Here is a 6,000-nt window from a genome sequence, read left to right as displayed (position 1 = left end):
TTGCTTCCGCTGAAAATGGTTGCCCACCTTCTGCATTGTCTACTCTTGCTTTTATTAGCCAAAACGTTGCTCCTCCGATCACCTTCTGCTGAAAGTGTTGCTCCAACTAAGTTCCTGTACTTCATCCAAGAACTCTCTCATGCCTTCATCAATCTCGTGGGCAATGCACTTCACATCAACCTTGGCTCCTCTTGTCAAAACCCCTTTATAGACCTTTCCATTCCCTCAAACCCCAATTACATTTTCTTCTGAGAACCCCTTTGTCGCCATGTGAATCTCCTGATAATTCATCCGATGAGGCTAATACTCCAATTCCCAATCATCCATCTCCGCTCTCTCCCTCACCTTCTCCTCCTCCTCTTAACCAAAAGTAGAGATATCACCGCAAAATAGGAAAGAACAAAGAGAACCGCCACTGTAATCCCCGTAATGAATCCTTTGGAATGAAAAACAGAGTTCTTGGGAGGAACAAATGATGGCAGATTCAAAGTAGTCAAGGAATCTCTGATGGAGGCATTCAAATTACTAAAACTCCAAGCAAGAATCCTATGGTATTCAACTAACCATCCCGTCACCGTAGTGAAACCAACATACATTTCATCCAGGAGAATGTCGGAGAGGTTGACAAGAGTACAAATCAAAGGCCGCAGAGGCCTTTTCATTCCTACTCACGCCATAGTGACATTAAGCATGTTAAATAGTGCTTCAAACGTAGTGGGAATGTGGAATAGTGCTTCAAACTTAGTGGGAATGTTGAATAGTGCTTCAAATTTAATGGGTACATAGTGGATGATTTACTTCCTAATTGTTAGGCATTATTTTTGAGTTAGTGGACCATGTTTATCCACTTTCTAGTTTAGTTGCTTATTTTTAGCTAAGGTTAGTTCTGCTGTAAATCCATTTATTTGGACCCCAGACGTTGCTTTTTTGAATATGAATAGAATTGGTTGTGGCTTTATTTTTAGCATAAAATTTCAATCCCCCAACAATTTCTTTGGTATCAGAGCCATGTTGGGTTTTTATCTGGGCAAAGAGTAAAGAAGAGAGAAATTTCACCATGGCAAGGAACGGAACAAATTCATCAGCTCTGCCCCTATTTCCAGTCTTTAAAGGGGAGAATTATCACTTCTGGAGCCTCAAAATGAAGACCATGTTCAAGTCTCAAGAGCTGTGGGACTTGGTGGAGAAGGGATTTGAAGACACAAATTCGACCGAACTTGATCAACAGTTGCGAGAAACCCATAAGAAGGATGCAAAGGTGTTGTTCCTCATTCAACATGCCCTTGATGAAGAAATATTTCCAAGAATTGCAGCAGCTAGCACCTCCACTCAAGCATGGGAGATTCTAAAGCAAGAATTTGGGCGACAAGAAGGTAATTACTGTAAAACTACAGACCCTTCGTCGTGATTTTGAAACGTTGGCCATGAAAGAAAAAGAATATGTGCAAGTATTTTTATTTAAGGTGTCTGGGATTGTTAATCATATGAAGTCATATGGTGAAAGTGTTAGTAATGAAATAGTTGTAAGGTTTTGAGGAGTTTAACATCAAAATTCGATCATGTAGTTGCTGCAATTGAAGAGTCTAAGGACTTGTCTACTTATACTTTTGATGAATTAATGAGTTCTCTGTTAGCCCATGAAGCTAGACTGAGCAGATCCTATGAAAAGGTTGAGGAGAAGTCTTTTCATGTCAAGGGGGAGTCTTCTTATAAGGGAAAGCTAGAAAATTCAGGAGGCCGGGGACAGAGCAGAGGTGGTCGAGGTCACGGTGGCGGTAGAGGAAGAGGCCAATTTGGTGATCAACGCCAACACAAAAAGCACCATCCAATGCCGATATTGTAAGAAATTGGGTCACAAAGAAGTAGACTGTTGGACCAAGCAGAAAGATGAGTAGAACAAGCCAATTTACAGAGAAAGTTGAAGAGGAGAGCAAGCTATTCATGGCTCATTCTCCTATTGATAATGTTTCCAATGGAGTGTGGTTTCTGGACAGTGGTTGCTCCAACCATATGTCTGGAACAAAGTCTCTTTTTAAAGAACTTGACGAGTCACAGAAAAGTGAAGTTCGACTCGAAGACAACAAATAAAAGCAAGTTGAAGGGAAATGTACAATTGCCATCAAAACCTCACAAGGTAATGTAAAACTCTTCCATGATGTGTAGTATGTTCCTAATTTATCTCATAATTTGTTGAGTGTTGGGAAATTGATAGATGGTGGATACTCTATTTTGTTTGATGATGGTTGTTGTTATGTTCAAGATAAGAAAACAGGACATATAATCGTTAGCATTCCTATGACAAAATAAAATGTTTCCATTAGAAGTCTCTGAAGTAAGAAATTGTGCCTTGATTGCTAGAGCTAGTGATGCAAAAATATGGCATTTGCGTTATGGGCATTTAAATATGAAAGGGCTGAAATTGTTGGCTCAAAAATATATGGTTGTTGGGTTGCCAAAAATTGATGGTCTTGATTTTTGTGAAGGTTGTGTCTATGGGAAACAAAGTAGAAATTCATTTCCTGTAGATAAGTCATGGAGGGCTTCTGATTGTCTTGAATTGGTACATGCTAATGTGTGTGGTCTAATGAGTATTGAATCATTTGGTGGAAGCAGATATTTTTTGTTATTTACTAATGATTACAGCCGCATGAGTTGGGTGTATTTCTTGAAATTCAAATCAGAAACTTTTGAAACTTTCAAGAAATTCAAAGCATTAGTGGAGAAGCAAAGTGGGTGTTGTATAAAGGCACTCCGTTCTGATAGGGGTGGTGAATTTACCTCTAATGAATTTAATGTTTTCTGTGAGGAAAATGGCATTCACAAGGAGTTGACAGCACCGTACACACTGGAGCAAAATGATGTGGCTAAGCGGAAGAATCGAACGGTGGTTGAAATGGCAAGAAGCATGATGAAAGAAAGTGGTGTTCCAAATTAGTTCTGGGCAGAAGCAGTGGCAACAGCAGTATACCTTCTCAATATCTCACCTACAAAGGTTGTCATGAACCGGACTCCATATGAAACTTAGAAGGGCAGGAAGCCGCGGGTAAGCCACTTAAAAATTTTTGGTTGTATAGCCTATGCCTTGGTTATTTCTCCAACCCGCAACAAACTTGATAAAAAATAAAAAAAATGCATTTTTGTTGGCTATAGCCCTCAATCCAAAGCATATAGGTTGTATAACCCTGTAAGTGGCAAAGTAATTATAAGCAGGGATGTTAAGTTCAACGAAGGAGAAACTTGGGCCTGGAACAACGACAGTGCAACACCTACAGCACCTCAAGTTACAGAAGATGCTAGTATAACCCCTATGACAGAACCTCTAGAACCGGCTAGTCCATATGCTGGTAGCAGCAGCTCAACCATTCATTCATTTCCCTCCAGCAAAAGTAGTGCATCTACTCCAGCAAGCTTGCAGTCCTCATTTTCAAGTTCTTCTAGTGAAACACCTCCAAGAAAATTCCGATCATTGAGGGATATTTATGCTTCATGTAGCTTTGCTTTGTATGTATCTGACCCCACTTGTTATGATGAAGCTGCAGAAAGTCAAGTTTGGTAGGATGCAATGAAAGAAGAGATGTCAGCTATTGAAAGAAATGAAACTTGGGAGTTGATCAATATACCGGAAGGCAAGAATGTTATTGGGCTCAAGTGGGTGTACAGAACAAAGTATCATGCTGACGGTACTATATAGAAACACAAAGCTCGGTTGGTGGCGAAAGGGTACTCTCAGCAGCAAGGTGTTGACTTCGAAGAAACCTTTTCTCCGGTTGCTCGCTTTGAAATGGTGAGAACCTTTCTAGCCTTGACTGCACAATTAAATTGGGATGTGTACCCGTTTGATGTTAAATTCGCCTTTTTGAATGGAGAACTAGATGAAGAGGTGTATGTTTCTCAACCTGAAGGTTTTGTTAGTGGCAATTACAGCAAAGTTTACAGGTTAAAGAAGGCTTTATATGGCCTAAAGCAAGCCCTGCGAGCTTGGTATAGCAAGATCGACTCCTACTTTCAGTAGAATGGATTTCAAAGGAGTAAAAATGAGCCAACACTTTATGTGAAGAAGCGAGGTAACTCTGAATTTTTGGTGGTGTGTCTTTATGTTGATGACATAATTTATATGGGGTCTTGTGAGTCTCTTGTTGAGGAATTTAAGTCTTGCATGATGAAAAAATGAGATGTCAGATTTGGGTTTGTTGCATTATTTTCTTGGTTTGGAGGTGAACCAAAGTGCAGATGGGATTTTTATTTCTCAAAGAAAATATACTAATGATTTGTTGAAAAGGTTCAATATGTTAAACTGTAAAATAGCTCCAACTCCCATGAATGTAAATGAGACACTCATAGCTAATGATGGCACTGGAATGGCGAGTGCGAGGTATTTTAGAAGTATGGTTGGCGGTTTGAATTACTTGCCTCACACAAGGCCTGATATAGCATTCTCTGTCAGAGTTGTTTCTAGATTTATGCGTAGCCCAACAATGCATTTTCTCCCTTGGTTCAGGTGCTATTTCATGGAGTTCAAAGAAGCAAGAGATCGTGGCCTTGTCATCATCAGAAGCAGAATATGTTGCTGCAACGACATTAGTTTGTCAAGCAGTTTGGCTAAGGAGATTGTTAGCTGATTTTTGCCAAGTTCAAGAAGGTGCAACTCAAGTGTTTTGTGACAACAAGGCAACAATCGCTATGGCAAAAAATCCATCTTTCCAAGCAGAACAAAGCACATTGACATCCGCTATCTTTTCATCCAAAATTTGGTTGCCGAAGGAACAATAGCAATGAATTATTGTGGGACCAATGAGCAATTAGCTGATGTTCTTACCAAGTCACTACCACGTGCCAAGCATGAGTTCTTCAGACTGCAGATGGGAGTAACAAGTTTTGAAGCAAGGGGGAGTGTTGAATAGTGCTTCAAACATAGTGGGAATGTGGAATAGTGCTTCAAACTTAGTGGGAATGTTGAATAGTGCTTCAAATTTAGTGGGTGATTTACTTCCTAATTGTTAGGCATTATTTTTGAATTAGTGGACCATGTTTATCCACTTTTTAGTTTAGTTGCTTATTTTTAGCTAAGGTTAGTTCTATTGTAAGTCTATTTATTTGGACCCTAGACGTTGCTTTTTTGAATATGAATAGAATTGGTTGTGGCTTTATTTTTAGCATAAAATTTCAATCCCTCAATAAAGCAAAGAATCTGAGTAATCAATCCATACTTGATAGTTGACGCCATTGTTGAGCGTCAAATCATGAAAGGTCCTATTTTGGCTATTCATATCTTCACCCCAATAACCGACCAGCTTGGAGGTCTTCGACGTGAGCAAGTTCTCGTCGACGCCGATGTGGTTATCATTGATATCGTTGAACTCTTGATTTTTGAACACATCAAATTTGATGCCGAACAAGTGATTATTGCGGTTGTCGTTGATGGTATGGTTGACGAAGTCAAGTTATCAAGAAGAGGTGGTGCCATTGATTCCGCCGGTAGGAGCAAAGATGAAGACGGTGTCATGGCTGGAGAGTTGGTCGTTGTTTGGAGCGATGGAGAAGATGAAGGAGGTGTAGAAGGGGAGGATAGAGGACGTGTTGGGGGCCCTTGTAGGTGTCTTAGAATTGTAAAGTGCTCAACCTACGGTAAAGGCGGTTGTGTTTGTAAGGACGAGCAGACTGGATTTGAGTGTTGCAGTGCCGTAGAATAAAAGATTAGACGAACTGAAGCCGTTGAAGACAAAATCGACGGTGAAAGTTGATCGGAGGAGCAACGTTTTAGCTAATAAAAGCAAGAGTAGCCGATGCAGAAGGTGGGCAGCCATTTTCAACGGAAGCATCAAAAGAGAAGAAGCCACTTTGTCACATGCGAGAGAGATCTAAATGAAGTTTTGAACCAATGGGCAAGTGGAGTAGAGAAGGAAAAGAAAGAGAGACAGTGTTTGGTATGTTTATTAGAGAATTTAGATTTATTATTATATGACAATGCCCCTTTTTCGTCGCCGCTGCTTGTCTCGTGAG

This window comes from Nelumbo nucifera, chromosome 1 (assembly GCF_055504915.1).
Source record: "Nelumbo nucifera cultivar China Antique chromosome 1, China Antique-T2T, whole genome shotgun sequence".
In the NCBI taxonomy this organism is placed as follows: Eukaryota; Viridiplantae; Streptophyta; class Magnoliopsida; order Proteales; family Nelumbonaceae; genus Nelumbo; species Nelumbo nucifera.
The sequence above is the reverse complement of the archived record's forward strand: the minus strand, read 5'-3'. Positions refer to the sequence as shown.